Raw genomic sequence first — 18545 nt, forward strand, 5'->3', positions numbered from 1 at the left:
GTCTGGGCCATGGAAACCACTTTCCTATTTTGGGAACAAAACCCAGTAACTTCTTAGAGCTAGGGCCATGGACAGAGTGCTGCATTAGTGGGAAGAGTGTTTTTTTTCAACAGTGGCTGCCGAGAGTCAACTTCCTCTTGCGAACATAATCCTGGGCCCAAGGAACACGGGTGAAGGTCCAGTGAATTGTTCATACTTCACTCTCAGCTTTCTTGAGAATCTCTGTTGCTGGGGATCCAAACTTCCTGTAGTTGGTGTATCAAACAGAAACAGTCTTGAGATCAAAAGCTGTGGTTTTATTTACAACTGGAAGGGCCAATATAGGTTGAAAGATAAATTCAGTTCATATGCTTGAAAAATCATTAATGAAGTTCCCTATGGTCATTCTGCATTAAAACAAAAGCTCTGTTATAGGGGCTCATGGCTTTAGAACCTTCCATGGCTCTGCTCTCTGTAGTTCTGCTCTATAGCGTTCTGCTGTCCTTCCCTTCTGAACTGTTTAAAAGATCGTAAGTGCCTATATAAAGAGGGAAATTTCTAAGTACTTTAGAATCCATTCTAGGAAGATAGTGTGGTTTAAAATTACTTAGGTAGGATCCCCAGAGATCATTTGAGCTTAATGAGGCACACCATGTATATATTAATGTATTAAAAGATAGTGTTAAGGAATGAAAGCAACATCTTATGGATTTGTATATTTTAGAACCCCCTAAAGACTTTGAAGATTCTGATGAATCAAAAGTCAGATAATCAGATATAAGAGAAATCTATATTTATAAATCACAGATGGGGCCACAAGCTCTTAATACCACAAATCCTTTTACCTTGTAAAGAAAAGAAGGGGATGTTTTGAACAATATTTCAAGCTCATGGAGGCCAGTGCAGATGGTCAGATGATAGCGAGGGGAAAGTATCATTTCACAACCCCAAGGAGCCAGCCCTGCACCTGACTAGGAGCCATAAATAAAGAGGAGAGTATTCAAAGCCCAGGGTGTACTAAAGAAAACTGCTATTGGACAAAATGAATATAATTTTTTATTCAACAGTCTTTTAACATATTTGCAAAAATCATAAAAAGATGAGACAGATTACTGAGAAAGGAGGGAAGTGAAGCAGGAGCGGGGATGCAGCTGTACAGTCGAAGAGAAGGTCCCATGCAGGAGCTGCAGCAAAGGCTCCTGGGATTGGGAGCCTCTCATTAGGCCCTTCAGGCTGTTCACAGTAGACTTTGTTTCCAAAACATATGGATTCTGGTCTTAAACAAATACAGATATATTAATGAGAAACCACGTCTCCTCCTCCTCTTTCTTCCCTCTCTCTCTAATTCTCTCTCTCTCTCTCTCTCTCTCTCTCTCTCTCTCTCTCTCTCTCTAGTTCTGTCTGCACCCCACACACATTCTGTCTGTCTGCTTCTCTCTCTCTCTCTAGCCCAAGTTGACTTGGGACTCATTCAGCAGCCAGGCTGCTCTCAAACATGCGGTAGTCCTCCTGTCCAGCCTCCCCACTGCTGGGATTATAGGCATGAGTCTTCTTGCTGAGAAAGATCACTATTTCTTACATTTATGAAAAGATATTTCCTAAACTTTTTAGTTTCAGAATTTCTTTACTCTGAAAATTCATTGGGAACACCACAGACCCCTTTGTTCATTTATTTATATGTACCAGCATTAGCAGTATCGGAAATTAAAATAATTTAACATACTTTTGTATTTATGAATCTGAAAGAGACAAATGATGCCTGTTAACATAAAGAAGAAACTTTAACTGTTTTATTCAAAACAAAGGACGTGAACAGGGTGTTTGGGGCTCTTTTATACTTTGCTGATTCCCTAACCGTCAAACCAGATGGGACAGACAGAAAATTCCGTCCAGCTTCACAACTGAATGTGGTGTAAGGGGGAGCCCCTGCCAGCCTTTCAGGCAGTTGTATGTATTGTTTCTTGATACTGCATACAAAACTCAAACACGTTCTTGGTCCTTTTTAAGGTTGTTGCAGCTTTATCCACTTTGCTTTGCCATGCCAAGTCAAATACCAGCATGCCGCAAAGGAAGACAGTGCTTTATTTTAATTTCGAGAAAGGATTTTGTCTCCTAGACACTAAACATAGATCTTAGGAATACTTAAGTGTCTGCAGGTCATTGTTTAAGAGTGAGAAGTACAGAGAAATGTTTTAAGGTATAGAAAACCCGCTGTGTGCTGTGAGTTCTAAAGGGACAGAAGGATTATTGTCATAATTTTATAATTATATGTTTAAATTAAAATACCTATAAAAAGAGAAAGCTAGAAAACAAAAAATGCAGAATTACGTAGAAATTTTTTTTTATTTTTAAAAATTTATTAATTTTTTAGTAGAGCCAGCTGTTAAGTTTTTATCCTATAAACATAAAGCATTTTGAAAATTTAAGGAAAAACTAATCCTTTTGCTCTAAAAACATTTTTATGTGGCTGGTTTTATATTTATTCCTTTTTTATTTTGCTATGTATTTTTCATTAATTTTCTTGAATACAATTTGTTTTCCCCCAATTGTTTCAGAATATTTTATATGGATTGAAAGCTCTTTTTTCAGTTATATATAAAATATTCCAAACTCTCATTGCTGGTGCAAATTCTGGGTTCTATTGAGATGAACTGGCTAATCTAGCTGAGGCCCTGTAATACTAGTGACTGCAATGCTTTCCACAATGATTTTTCATTAACCAAGTTTAAAGAAATGTAATCATCACATTAATATTCCAACAATTTTAGATCCTTAATTATGCTAATTTGATTTTAATGATTTAGCAAATTTCTGTTTGTTCTTAATGATGATTTAAAAATAGCCAGAGGTACTTTCAGTTTAGGCACAGTTTGGTTTAATATTATTGTTGCTGTAACTACACTCCTTTAACTTTTAATCACTCTTAGCCTGCCTTATTCCACACACAACTTGGGGCTAATTGTGGAAGGTAACTCCTTAGATCCGGACAGTGTATTAAAGTCTGCATGCGAGAGAGCCCTGCTTCTTGCCATTCAAACGTCTCCAGCCCATAACAATTTCCTTCTTGGCATTGCCTGCACGCCAAGCTGCAGCCGAGACAATGTTAGCACAGGTGTGTCTCTGTGGAGTCACTCCCAAACGGATCCCCATCACAAGTCATAAACAGAAAGTAATTAGATGACAGCATCTTCCTTTTCTACAGTTTTGGTTCTTTTGAGGAAAATTTTACCTGTCCATCACAAATGAAATCCCTTAAACGTCTTGTCTACTCTGATGATATACTTCAGTTCTCCACAATATCTGGGGCAAGCATGTTAGCACCATAGACTCAGATGATTTATGACAGCTGATTGCTATTGTTGAGGCGCTCTGAACATGGGATGCTTTGTTTAGCAGCTTCCTGCCTATGCTCACAGGCCGCATGGAGTGATAGACACGTACTGGAGCCTTACCCATGCACAGGAGAGCCAGCCTCACTTCGATTACTGATACAGAGAGATCCGGATTCTTAGCTTCCTAACTCAGACTGCACTGCATTGGACAGCTTAGTGTAACTGAAGGTATCGTTTTTGTTTTTATAGCTATGCACATATTGGGTGTTTTTTTTTGTTTGTTTGTTTGGTTGGCTTGTTTTTGGCTCTTTAACCTGATTGCACACTTGAGGCAGTCGGTCTGAGGTTGATCCCAGATCTTCCACTTCCAACCCCATCATTTGGGGAAGTCACTCATCCTTTTTCATTCAATGTCTTTATCTGGGACATGGGAATAACACTTGTAAGTATTAAACGAGTTTACTAATAATTTTTTTAGGAAAGCAATAAATCCACAGTATTAATATTCGATGGTCCACACTGCCACGTTAACAACCAAAGCTAAAATGCTCCATAAGGGTTCATGGAGGCTGGGAATCCAGTTTGCATACATTTGCCTCATAAAATACAAGAAAATACCACTCCAAAGACAAGAAAAATATTTGACTGCTCAGTTTTAAGAAATAAAATACAGAGCCAGAGAGCAAGAAGATGCTTTAAAGTGAATATAAAATGTCCTTTACATTAAAAAAATCAATGCAGCAACTAAATAATAGAACAAAAAATACTGAGTGTCAAAATCGGAAATTGGGAACTCCTACCCAGTTACAAAGCAAGGGGAAAGCTGATGTGAAGGGGAGGATGGAAAAATCAATCTCAGAGGTCAGATATTTATTAACGAGGAGTTTCAGAAGGGAGAAAATGGGGAAAGTTGATATTTATCAAAGAAATTATCAGAGAAATAATGGGAAATAATGTCTGCATCTGAAGATAGATTAAATGCTCAACTCATTTTTCAGTCCAATAAGAGAAAACCTACCTGTCCTAATTGCATTTTTGTGAGCTTTCGGAACTCCTGGGGTAAAGAAAAAGTCCTGAATGTTTGTAAGTATGGATCAGGCTTGAAGACTGGTTGGTGTCATCTGAGGAAGAAAGCACATTCTCGTAGTTTATTGTTTGTTTGTTTTTTTGGCTGCCCTGAGTCCTGAATGCAGTGGATCATGTGGACATTTCCATAGAGATCTCATGGAAAATAATTTTGAACCTAAGATTCTCAAGTATAAGACAAAACGTTTTTATGGGTCCAAAGTGTCCTATAAAGGAATAAACTACAGATCTAATAGAAAAAACCTGAAATATAATGGCAAGATAAGAATTTATATGGATGTATGTACATATATGTTTCAGTGTATACATGTGAGCTTGTGGGTAAATAAGCACGTGTGTGAATGTATGTGGAGGCCAGATGTGGACATCCAGTGTCTTTTCCACTAGCTCTTCACCTTCATTTTTGAATCAGGATGATCTGACTGAACTTGAAGTTCCCTGATGCGGCTAGATGAGTTGACCAGTAATTCCCTGGAAGCAGCCTGCCCATCTCTCCTACCCGAAGTGCTGAGATTATAGGTGTGTGCTGGCCACTGCCTGTGGGTTCATAGGTGCTCAGAATCCCAACTGAGGCCTTCAAGTTTGTATGACAAGCACTTTCCCAACTGAACCATCTCCCCATCCCTCACGTAAAACTTTTTTTTAATGGACAAGGTACTCAATTCTTATTGAATATTGAATTACAGAAATTTTACATATATTAAAGTCACAAGGATGGAATATACTGATGCAGGAGGATTACTGTGAACTCAAGGCCAACCAGGGCTATCAAGGATGGGTGTCTTAGGAAGAAAATGTCAATTTTTCATCTAATAATATCTAGTATTACTGAATCAAGGATATATATCATGCACACATTAAATTATAAGAATTCTGTAGAGTGCTTTATAGAAGGTAATGTTTAAATCCCACTGGATCCAGCAGTTCTAGAGGTGATTTCCAATACTAACACAATGTCTAAGTGTATACAAAGAGTGTATCTGAGGGGCTTTATTGAACGACTTGGGTTACTAGGCTTAGGAGTAGCACCTCTGAGTTGTCTGTACCACTTACATCATTTAAATAATTAGCGTTTGTTTTGTTTTGTTTGTTTTGTTTTGTTTTTGAATGAGAGTCTCATGTAGCTTCACACTGACCTGAAACTAGCTGTATGTTCAAGGTTGGCCCTGGACTCCTGATCCCCCTGCTGCCATCTCGCCATTGCTGGCATCACAAGCAAGCCCTACCGCATCCAGCAAAGAGCTAAGAGCCTAGGGCTTCAGACATACTGTGAGTCCTGGAAACTATGAGATCTGAGAGAGAGAGAGAGAGAGAGAGAGAGAGAGAGAGAGAGAGAGAGAGAGATCACACCTGCACTATTTCATAGGACACACCCCTACCCTCAACAAAGAGAGAGAGAGATCACACCTGGACTGTCTCACAGGCATCACCCATACCCTCAGCAGAGAGAGATCACACCTGGACTGTCTCACAGGCATCACCCATACCCTCAGCAGAGAGAGATCACACCTGGACTGTCTCACAGGCATCACCCATACCCTCAGCAGAGAGAGATCACACCTGGACTCTCTCACAGGCATCACCCATACCCTCAGTAGAGAGAGATCACACCTGGACTGTCTCACAGGACACACCCATACCCTCAGCAGAGAGAGCTCACACCTGGACTGTCTCACAGGACACACCCATACCCTCAGCAGAGAGAGCTCACACCTGGACTGTCTCACAGGCAGCACCCATACCCTCAGCAGAGAGAGCTCACACCTGGACTGTCTCACAGGCATCACCCATACCCTCAGCAGAGAGAGAGATCACACCTGGACTGTCTCACAGGCATCACCCATACCCTCAGCAGAGAGAGATCACACCTGGACTCTCTCACAGGACACACCCATATCCTCAGCAGAGAGAGATCACACCTGGACTGTCTCACAGGCATCACCCATACCCTCAGCAGAGAGAGAACACACCTGGACTGTCTCACAGGCATCACCCATACCCTCAGCAGAGAGAGATCACACCTGGACTCTCTCACAGGCATCACCCATACGCTCAGCAGAGAGAGATCACACCTGGACTCTCTCACAGGCATCACCCATATCCTCAGCAGAGAGAGATCACACCTGGACTCTCTCACAGGCATCACCCATATCCTCAGCAGAGGTTGAGTTGAATCGTCTCCAAATTCAAGTGAATCAAATCATTTGGTTTTGAGCGGAAATGAAGCTTAGAAAATTTCAACCCCAAAGGAAACCCTTTCGGAATTATGACAAAGTGAAAATTGGTTCATAATGGAAGTCTGTGTAGCCTGTAATTTTATGGTTTTCCAAAGAGTATATCATCTCACTTTACATTGTGTTCACTTAATTAGATGTTTGAAATATGGAAAACAATATTTAGAAGAAGGCAGAAACATAGTCTTAATGAGACTCAAAGAGCATAAACAGAAAGAATACATTCAGGTGTCTTTACGTTATAATCATACAAATAATAATTCAGGCATAGGGAGGGAGCTGGCTCTTTTGTTACTTTCTATCACTCAGTCTTTTGCCACATACATAATGCAGTTTTTTAAAAAGATGCATCAGTCTAAATTCACTGACAGAAGACGAAAGTTTTTAGAAGTATAATATTTTTAGATTTCTTCCCAGCCAGGCTTAAATTAGATATGTTATGAACCGTGGTTGTATAAAAGGATTTGGAAATGTAGGCCTCAGAACCAACATATATATATAAAGTCCAATTCTCCTTATATAGCATACGCTAGCATTTCCAAAGGCAAGAAGCTGTAGCTTTGATGGGCGGGTGGGAGCTGGAGGGAGGAATGCAGAAGAAGGCTGAAGATGGTGACAGGAAGTGACCACGACTGTCTTCGAAGTTACTGTGGCATTGTGAGTGTGAAGCTGCTAGCACAAGGTGTTGCATGCTGTACTCAATACATCCTAGATAATATTTCATATTTATTTGCCAAACTTCTATACCATGAGTTTCCCTATGTCTGCTATGTTTGAGAGATGGCTTCCCTTATGCATGGGTCTTTGTTTTTATTGCTCTAGGTTTTTTAACCTATTTTTTAGTTTTTTAAATTATAATATAATTACATCATTTCTTTCTTCTTTTCCCTTCATTCAAATTCTCCCGTATATTCATTCTTGCTCTCTTTCAAATTCATGAACTCTTTTCATTTGTTGTTGTTATATGCATATATGTGTATGTATATACATATATAACTCTGAACATAACCTGCCCAGTCTGTATGTTATACACACACACACACACACACACACACACACACACACACACCATCTATCTATCTATCTATCTATCTATCTATCTATCTATCTATCCATCCATCCATCCATCCATCCATCCATCTATCTATCTATCTATCTATCTATCTATATTTTTTTCAAGGATGACTGTGTGGTATTAGATTAACAATTGGTATGCTCTTTCCTAGGGAAGTCTATTTGAGACTATTTCTCCCAGAATTGAGACTGAGGGAGGGTTTGTCTTTTCAGGCATTTCCTACAGAACATATATCCATGATAGGCCAAGAAAAAGACTATATCTTTACCCAGTGACTTTCCAAGATAGGACTGTGAGTTGGTCCCCTTGAAGTGTGTTATCTTCCAATTAGTATGAATAGAAGGGTGGGGATAAATTATATTTTAAATTCATTTTAGACTATAAAAGGCACTTTAAACTTAAATGTCTTGCTAAACACTGTGCTTACTTTTCCATTGGTCTTTTAGTTCAAAGACTTTTTAATTTTTGTTTTAGCAATTTAGGAAACTCTGCTTTTCTGTTATAATAGCAAGGAATCCTGTTTTGGAAACTTTTGTGTTTTTACTGTTTCTCATCCTAGTTTTTCAAGGCCAGAATAAAGAATGAAAATAATGAGTTGAAACAAAGGCTTTCGACTGTGAGATGCAGAGGTTTTAATTAAAGGATGATGGAAATGCGATTAGTTCTCCAGATACTTAATAAAGCTAGCCAGTGCTCCGCTGACACTGTAGGAATTATGCTCTAATGAACAGGGGCATTTTTCTCAGAGGTTAGCAACACTGTGTGCTTTTAATTAACAGCTGTACTTTGATTTCTTGGCCACCATTGAAAGAAAAGTCATAGCAAGTAATACATTATTTCATAATCATTTTCAAAAACATCATCACCAAGTCTGTGTAGAGGACCGTACTCATTAAGCATTGTATGGATCAAATTACAAGACAGTACCTCTTTCTCTTCAAGTGTGCTGTCCTGAGCAAAACTATTCGGCGGAGATTAAAAGGACACCAGCCAATTCCAGGATTAAAATACTTATATTAGTATTAGTTAGCAAGTAACAGAATGAAGAAAGTATTTGCAAATCATAAATCTGATGAGGCTAATACTTCAACATCATAATAAAACACACTGCTTCATTAGGAACCAACCAAAGCACCTGAATAGACAGTTTCTGAGGGAGATAGGCAACTGACCAATAAATCTATAAGAGATGCTACAGCTTCATTAATCATTGGAGAAATGTACATAAAAACAAAGCAGCAAATCCTGGAGTATGTGTTGAACCAGAGTCCTCGTGTGCTGTGTTTTCAATATAAAGCAACATAGCTGATATGGAAGAAAGCATGATAGTTTCTCAAAGTAAGTCCAGATAGAACCACTACCGATTCCAGAAATTGCACTGTGGGTCTCTGCCCCCAAGAGCTGAACGCTGGGTGCATTCACATCCATAGCAGCAGCATTTGCAACCCAAGTATCAGCAACCCTAATGTTCTTCAATAGAGAAACAAGCAAAGTCCGTGTGCTGTAAACCTGCAACACACTGCTGTCCACCCGAAAGGAGAAGGAAAATTCTGACACATTCTACCACAGGGGTGAGCCTTGACAGTTAAAAATACATGAGGTGCCTAGTATAGGTAAGTTCAAGTAGACAGAAAGTAGATTGGTGGTTGCCAGGGCCTGGCGAGAGAGGAACTATGTTTACTATGTAATAATTATAGGATTTAAATGATAGAAAATGAAGAGTTCTGTGAATGGGCAGGTGATGTTATACAACACTGGACGTGTTTAATGTATACCTAAAAATAATTAAAGTTGAAACATTTATGTTACATGTGTTTTGCTGCAATCAAAACGTAAAGGTGTATGTGTATGTATCCACATGGTATTAACCTTGACTGAGACCTATAGCTGTGGCCTGAGGGCCTCAGCCAGACAGCTTTTTGGATTTGTTTTCTTTCCAACATTTGTCAAACAGCTCCCAGTGGCGTGTGTTATTATGGACACTAGGGATACTGTTTGGAAAGAAGCTGCTGGCCGTGCCGTTAGGGAACGGAGGAGGCTCACAGTGAACTAAACAACTCGTAGGTGTGTAATGAACTTCAGGTTGTGATGAGATTAATAAAATGCATCAGCAGGCTAAAGACAGAGTGCTGGAAGCACTGTTGAAGAAAGTGATCAGGAAGCTCTTGTAAGTTAGTTACATCTAAACAGAAAGGTTAACGCAGGTGTGAGTACACACCCTTTGTGTGTGTGTGTGTGTGCGCGCACATGTGTGCACGCACGCTCTTCTGTGTTTTCAGATGTCCTGAGGCATGTATTGCTGGGTGGGAGACACCCATTTTGCAGCTTTATGGCTAGAACTCACACAAAACATTATAAGTAGTGTCTCTGTCCTTTGTAAACTGGCAGTGAGCTGGGCTCTATGATGTCCTACCTGTGAATCACTGATCTGGAGGGATCTGGTGGGTGATTGACTGCCCATGCCTTAGTGCTGATCCTAAGGGGTTGCTTCATGGAATGTTGTTGTGAGATATTAGTTTAAGATGTGTTACATTCATTTATGCTCTGGAACATTTGTTTAATGATGCAAAGATATGTTGCGTTCTTTTATGTTGCATTTGTTTAACTCTGTGAAGCTGTGTTACTTTGCCTGTCTAAAACACCTGATTGGTCTGATAAAGAGCAGAATGGCCAATAGCGAGGCAGGAGAAAGGATAGGTGGGGCTGCCAGGCAAAGAGAATAAATAGGAGGAGAAATCTAGGCTCAAGAAAAAAGAGAGAGAAGGAGGAATGAGAAAAGAAGAGGAGGATGCCAGGGGTCAGCCACTCAGCCAGCCACAGAGTAAGTAAGAAAGAAAGGCATATGGAATAAAGAAAAGTAAAAGGTCCAGAGGCAAAACATAGAAGTGAAACAGAATAGTTTCAGTTAGAAAAGCTGGCTAGATGCTTTGGGCATTTATAAATAAGAATAAGTCTCCATGTATTTATTTAGGCACTGGATGGCAGGATCCTAAAGAGTTAAAAAAAAAAAAAACGTACAACTACAAATATAGGTAGGTGTGTTAGAATTGCGTTCTGCAGAACCTGAGCAACACCTCAGACAGCAGATGGTCCTCCAGGGCTATGTGGAGGATGGAAGGGGGAGGAGGCTGGTGGGACCGGACTTCCTAATGCTGCTTTCAGCACACTTACACATTTGTCAGAAGATGCTGGTCCTTGCTCTGAATCTTTTCTTCCTTAATGTGTCTAGAACAGAGTTTGGCTATCAAGAGAGACCCAAAGTCCCTCTCACAACCCTTGTTTTTCACAAAGCAAACAGCTAAGAGAATAAGATACTAAACTGAATGTTCACTTTAGTCTTTTCAGTTCCGGGCTTTTGTCTTGTTCCTCTGCTACTAGACTCTATTTCCTGGGAACCTCTTTGGGGTGTGATTGGGGGACTTGGCCATAGATGATTCTGATACCAGCAGTCCTGAGGTCACACTCTGAGAATAATCAAACTGAAGACATATGCACAGGGACAAGCCTTTCAGTGGGTGGCGTGGAAACATGGCAGCAATTGTTATTGAACTTTATGGATTGAAAATAAAAGACTTAGAGAATAAAATGATGGATCCAGGGAGGCATGGCTACCATGTCATGGCCAAGACACAAATTCTATGTTCTTGACCCCAAAACACTCCTTCCCAAAGAGAGGCTCATGGAGCCATGGGCCATATAGAGGAATTGTGGGAAAGTGGTGTTCAATAAGTAATCTCCATTTAGTCTGAGGCTCCACCCTTCTAAATGTTTTGAGTATTTTCCTGTCACTAGGCTATAATAGCAACTGTATGCAGTGGTGCAGTTTTTAAACGCAGGTCCACTGCAGTACAGGACGGTGGGCTGCGTGAGACAATAGCGTGGTACAGACTGGGAAGGCCTGCTCTCCATACCCTCATAGCGTCGTCCACAGGTCCCCACTGTGGTAGAAAGTGTGCACACAGGGAGATGTGGGACCGGAAAGCTAACCATATCTCCTTCATTAATGTGCTGTGTAACTTTCAGCAAATCACTTCATTTCTGTGATTTTGTGTGCTTAAGGATAAATTTTTATATTTTGAAATACAGAGATCATTAAAATGGATTAGAGGTGATTTTGCCTCATTAGGAGGAATTCATCAGCTCTGCCATATTTGTGAGAAATGACTAATACAATTTTTTTTTATTAAACCCAGTACACAAAAAGCTTATTAAGCCAATGCTGGCTTACCCAAAGTGGTATTTTATTTAAGGCAATTGCTATTCCCTAGTAATCTAGATTTCTGTGGTTTAGTTGTAAAATTATTGAATTATCCAGATATAATTAATGTAAAACTCATTTTTCTCATCTCTCTTTCTACATAGTTTTGCCTCATATCTCAGGGACTGGGTATGACTGAGGCCTGTTTGCTCACGTCAGACTCTGACCTCCAGGGAAGGAGAGCCATCTTCCTGTCCACAGTGGCACTCCTGTGACCTTGCCCATAAATGCATGACCACGTTCTTAGGACTTGAGTAGACTCATGATGCTGGACAAATCACTTCAGGGATGCCTTTTGAATATTCAAATACCCTACCAGCTTTAAAACTGAACATTTTGTGGAGCAGCGCTCTCCTGACCTACAGTGTTTGCCTTTTCACTTGTATATTCAGGCTCTTATGTTGTCACCTCCACCCCCACGGGCTATCAGGATGATATCAGCGACCCCAGGGAATCCCCCAGCACCCCCGCCCCAGTGTAGAAGGCACCATTCATCTTACAGGAACTAAACAGTTAGCTTGAACCCAAGTCATTATGGCATAGTATAGTTAAAAAATATAGGAACATGTGTGTTTCCACTAAGTCTGTACACTCAAGCTACCTTTTACATTCAGATTAAATGAGGAGATGTAGCTGTGTGGATCAGGAACAAGCAAAGTTCTCAGCAGAAAAGGGCCCTTGACTCCAAACTGTACATGCAGCAGGGAGAGGATGCTATCCTTCAGTAGAATGGGGACAGTCGTCCATCACATGAGAAAGAGAATGGAGATGCAGCCCCCCTGCCCCTCCTGATGGGAGCAGGAAGACCCAGCCTAATGGGCCCTTGCTCTCCAAGCTCCAGCGTCACTGATGGCAATTGTGCTTACTTCTCTCTGGTTCCTCTTGTTCCCTGCACAGGAGATGAACAAGAACCTCAGACTTGGGTTTGCCCTGCAAACCTTTGTTCTAAAATTAGTTTATTGATTTGTGTCTTTCATAATGTACCTATGAAGAAATTTTAATTGGGCTCTTAATGGGAGAGGGCCTGTTTTTAGACACAAGGAATCACTGTATCTCATGCAAATGGTCTAGGCAAGAGTCCCTTTGCCTTTGGCACAGGAGGAGTGTGGGTCGAAGCCTGATCTTCTATCTTGTATTTGAAAACTGGCTGTGACCTCTTGTATCCATCTCTGCGTAAGTAAAAATTGTGTTTCTAGCAAAATGCCCAGGCATCATTACCACATTGCTAGAAACTCCCCCATGGCTTTCCCTCCCACTCACCTTCTTCCCTTCAGCTAAGTTTGAGGGCCTCACATTTGGATGTGGCAGTTGATGCATTAAACCCCGCTACACTAGTCTTTCCTATGTTTATGTGGGCAGGCTGATAGGCTTGAAGCAGCCCAGGAAAAATTCAAGTTCCCGAGAGGCTGGGCTCCTCTTCCTCTGAACTCCGCAGGTTATTTGTTGGCTGTGTGTATTTCACAGTTGATGCCACACAGGAGTGGTTCTGGGTGTGCTTTCTCTGAGGACAGGAATCCTCTCATCAACATGTCAGCACCGTGGTATTCAGGAGTTGAGTCTGAGCGCGCGAGAGAATGAGTGAACGAGTCTCCCCATGGAAGTGCTTGGTGCTCCATCTGCCAGCCCAGGGTCATTTCGCATAGTCAAGTCTAGGCAGTTATTTTGCCCTACAGTGAGGCATTTGATATCAGAACTTGGCACGTGAAAGGTGTCCTCAGAGTCCTTATGCTTGTCAATTACCCTCTCTGCTTATTTGGACCCAGGAACAAGTACCTATAAAACCCGAGTCTCTCCGGCCTCTCCTGGCTCCTCCAGAAGGCGGAGGTGTTCACTCCATAGTCCATGCTGTTTGGCGGTGCAGCCAGAGGGGGCCACGGGATGCGCAGCCACTTTAGAGGCTGCACCCCTCCTGATTCCCTCATGAACCTTTTTTGCTCCCCGTAGCCAAGTGCTTGGCTCGTACTGTCTCAGGAACAAGGACACAAGTGCTTGGGTCAGGCTTGAGTCTCACTCGCCACAGCTATCTTCATGGCCTTGGATAAACTCCTTCTACCATCCATTGTCATGATAAAGTCTGCCTGCCAAGATTATTGCGGAAGTTAAAGACGGCATCTAATAAACGGTGATTTCCCCTTCTTCTCGTCCCTGGTTGAGGGGGCAATGAGCAGCTGGAGCTTTCCTTCTTCGTTCGGATTTGTAGATGTTCTATTTCAGATCGCTGCACTAGTATCACATACTTTGAATGCACACCATATCTCTTCCGAATTTGCAAAGATAATGATAAAATCTTCAGCAGATAATAAAATGAGAGTCTTTTTCTGCACAGGGAAAAGAATCACATTAGCTTAATTTTTTGATTGTGGTCCACGATAGAACACAGATGTCTTTAAACACCTCTGTGGGACAGACTACAGTAGGTTAGGACTCTTTGGCTTGATCCTTTCGGGGCTTATACGGTCCAGCCTGGTAAACATGGGACTCTATCATGTAATATGTGTGTATCCCTTACCTTCCCACAGGACGCATTTCTATGGCTGCTCTGACATGCTGCCAGAGGTCCATTAGCAGTCCTGTGTTTGCTGCCCACTTTCTTACCCAGTGCAAATGCGTCACAATATGAAGTCTCCAGCACAGTTGACCATTTATCAGATTTTAAGTCCTGGTTATCCAGTGAGGAGCAATGGTCTGTGCAGGTGAAGCCTGGCGGTCAAGTTGGTGTGCTGTGCGGTCACCGTGCTTCAGAAACACGAGCCTGCCCCATTCCTGCTTTCCCATGGTGCCCCACCCACTCTCTCCTGTTCCATGCTGGCATTGCTGCATTCTGAAGCTCGGCACTTTCTCTGACTCTTAAGCATTTCACCGTGTCTTTTGTCTCGATCTCCCCTTCTCTTCAAATCCTTAAATAGTCTCTTTTATCTGACCAGTGGCCACCTTATACAACCAATGTCCCTCATGTGATGATAGTTCTGTTGGGGGGGGGGTCTATATGCTGCCTCTTCCACATAAAATCTCTGTAAAGGGAAGCAATGTTTTATTACATTCCAAACCCCACCCAGCTATTAGTGACAGAGCATTTTAACATGTAACATGAGGGCTGGCTTGTTGGGGTACCTGTTCCCGCCCAGTACCCCACAGCCGGCAAGTCCCAGAGAAAATCAATCATACAGAGATCTCTATAAATTATAAAACCAATTGGCCCATTAGGTCAGGCTACTTATTAGCTCTTACATCTTTTGTTACCCCATTATCCTTATCTACATTAGCCACAGGACTCAGTACCTTTCTTAGCTGGGCAGGTTACATCCTGCCTCTTCGGTGGTCTGCTCAGGAGTGGCAGAGGGAGCTTCCTTCTTCCCAGAATATTCCTGTTCTCATTGCCCTGCCTCTACTTCCTGTCTGGTTGACCCACCTATACTTCCTGCCTGACCAATCAGCGTTTTATTAAAATACATGATTAACAGAATACAGACAATTCTCCCGCACCATTAACAAATACAAATAAAACATGTTCGCAGAATTATATAAAATAGCTTGCCCTTTTGTGGTGAGTTTAGAACATTTTTATACAGAGATTATGTGTGTGTAGGATGTGACTATCATACTTATGGGAATACAATGAGCTAACCATGAAGAGGGTCTAGTGAGATTTGCTAAGGAAGGCTTCTCTCTAGAGCCTGCTTCGGATCCACTCTGAAGGAATTAAAGATGGGTATTGTCCAGGGCCTTTTGGTGGGAATCTAGAGCAGCAAGCAGGAAGCTCTGTCACATTGTGAAATTGTAGTACGTTTGTTTATACAGCTATTTAGAAAACACCCTGGAAAGCGTTTACTGTAAGTTAAGCAGCTTGTGGGTTCTGGGAACATTAGATGAATGAGATCCAGGGCCCTTGGGCAAGCTTATAGCACAGTGGGGAGCCAGGCACATTAGCAGACGCTTAACAAGCAATCTCGATGCTCAGGGACAGGGAGACATTATACATTTCCCCCAGGGCTCAGAGGGACACTATATACATAAGAAGTCCAGCTCTAGCTCCTCAGTCCCGGCAAGAGCACAGAGAACTGAGACAGCTTATGTGGAAAACAAGGTCAGAGAATATGAGCCTGAGACTGCCAAAACATTATGACATCTCAAACTCCAGACATCACAGGACAAAGAGGACAAAGAGTTCTGTGCACTTTCTGGCTTCAGGTCTCCTTCCTCTTGCTGCTTGCTACCTCTGCTACCTAAGACCTGTTCCCGTGATCTGCCCTAGATCTGCAAACTGGATTCTCAGTCTTTGGAACCGAGGTCAGCATTCCAAGGGAACTAAGATTAACTTTTTACTTAGCCACAGGTTCTGGGGGGTATCACAGTGTTTCCTTTGTGGAAATAACATGAAAGACGTGTACAGACCAAGGATGGAGAGCGATCTCACTGTAAAAGTGAGCCAGACTGTAAAAGTACGTTAGCGCTTGCTGCTTAGGCTTCATACTAGGTTTGTATTAGTAAGCAGGAAAAGTGTTTTAGATGAACGTGATTGAGAGGTAAAATCAGGGTGGTGACCGAGGGTGGGAGAGACACCTGGACGAAGTTCATTCTGTGCAGTCGTCTGAGTATGAGCAACTGTGTGTCTCTGATTCCCTGACATATATCGTGTCACACCCAAAAGACGTGTCACTAAGAGGGATGAGCTGGTGATTTATATCCCTGGAATTAGCACCCAGGGGTATTTTGCTGTTGTTCTCAACCCTTGCTCTCTTGGGACCCTCAAACTTTTGGAAAAGAAAAATTTTCAGGGTTTCTTGACTTGGATAGGGCAGAGTTTTGTCATGGATCCCAGAATCAGGGCTATATTTAGGGACAATGGTAAAATTAATAGAACTTCTACTTTTTTGTATTTTCTATAATTTCTCTTTAAATTATCTAACATAGATCCTGAGAAACATATATATTACATATGAATTAATTTTTAATTCAAAATGTTTAGCTGGTACTTGAAGAATTCATAAAGTATTTGCTATAAATTGTTCAATTATTATTATATCTAATCAACAAGGACATTGAGGTTTTCCCTTACAGTGTTATAAGGAATAAGATTTGATATTTGTACATTTTGCACTGTTACATGAATATTTAAGAATCTAGGAAACCAAATTTCAAAATTTGGCCACTTTTTGAATAACTATGAATTAATGACTATAGAGCATTTTGCATGAAAGATGACCACCCCATAATAACTGAAAGGTGACCACCCCATAATAACTGAGCAAATGCTGGGTTCATACTAGTACTCCCCCCGTTCTGTTACTATTGAAACCACTCCCTCTCAAGACACTAGAAACAACAATAAAAAACTAGAATGGCTTTTCATGGACATGATCACCTAGTTGTCCCTGTATCTTCCTGCTGATGGATGCTGGGGTATGTGGTGGGGGGATTCAGAGAAGGATGGTGAGAGAGGATACCTATATGTCTCAACTCCCAGAGGGGACTGAGTGTCGATGAATGTCAAATTGGTTAATGCTCACAGCATACCTCCTGGGAATGACTGAATGAAATGGAAGGAGGGGAGGAGTTTCCAAGAGAGGAAAGCATGTTAGTTATATGTTGTGCTCTTTATACTTTATTCCTGAACTGATGGGCATGAATGCATGGGTTCATGCAGTCACGAATTCCGTGAATTTTGTTTGGAGGATGCTTCATCATCTCTGATTGTACATATATGCTCCCTGATTTAGGGGACCGTCAAGATCCTCTTTGAAGGACAAAGTAAACAACTTGTCTACATTGGACAAAGTAGGCATCGTGTCTGCTGTGCTTCAGCATAGTGGCTTAGATACAACAGACATTCGTTTCTGATAGGTCCAGACGCCATGCAGTCCGCTATCACGCCACCATCAGACATGCCACCATCAGAGTCCGCATGTCTTGGGAGCCCCTCATCCATATTCCTAGCTCTGCCTTTACAAGCTATGAAGACTGAGAGATTGTTTTGGCTCTCTTTTCTCAGGACACTTGTCATTCTCATGATATAGCGCCCCTCCACCCCCAAGGCTCGCCTAATTATATTGTCCTGAGGGTCAAGACTATAGCATAAGAACTTAGTGAGGGCAGGTGGCACTCTTAGAGCATAGCAGCAAGGACAAATGACTCAGACCATGGTCAGTTAGACCTGTGACCTTGATGGCCCAGACAAAAGACAGTTGCTCCCAAGCTTCTGCCCAAAGACCATAGTTGTGGTCTTACCTGTGTGAGGTGCAGGCCGTCACTGAACTTTATCCGGCACATAGTTTATCCACCTGAAGACTATAAACTGCTCACCTCCGGCGACCAAACCAAAAGCCTTTAAACACATCTGCAGCCACGCAATGCACTTATGAGATAAAGTGCAGTCTGTGTTGTCTAAAGTGCATACAGCTTTCTTGGTGGCAATCTGATCTCTCCATCTCTGGATTAGCATCATGAGCTGTGTTCATCTGAGGGTGCGGTGGAAAAGCAAAGATTATCAGTGTGTTTCCGCTAACCCCAAGTTCTGTTTTGTATTTCTTTGATACAGATTCTTTGATGTGAGGGCGAACTCTACATTTCTTTTAAAAGAAGAA

At 41.6% G+C, this 18545-nt stretch overlaps 1 protein-coding gene across 4 annotated transcripts in view; it reads left to right on the plus strand.

Annotated features, from left to right (window-relative positions):
• Enox1 (ecto-NOX disulfide-thiol exchanger 1) overlaps positions 1–18545 on the plus strand; it is a 554924-nt gene that overhangs the window by 248977 nt on the left and 287402 nt on the right. Inside the window, exon 4 of one of the 4 annotated variants that reach the window (XM_087912247.1) lies at positions 3376–3539. The exons of the other annotated variants lie outside the window; for them this stretch is intronic. The gene's annotated coding sequence lies outside the window, so the exon portion shown is untranslated. The remainder of the gene's footprint in view (positions 1–3375; positions 3540–18545) is intronic. 4 annotated transcript variants of the gene reach the window in all.

This window comes from Myodes glareolus, chromosome 12 (assembly GCF_982192425.1).
Source record: "Myodes glareolus chromosome 12, mMyoGla1.1, whole genome shotgun sequence".
Lineage (NCBI taxonomy): Eukaryota > Metazoa > Chordata > Mammalia > Rodentia > Cricetidae > Myodes > Myodes glareolus.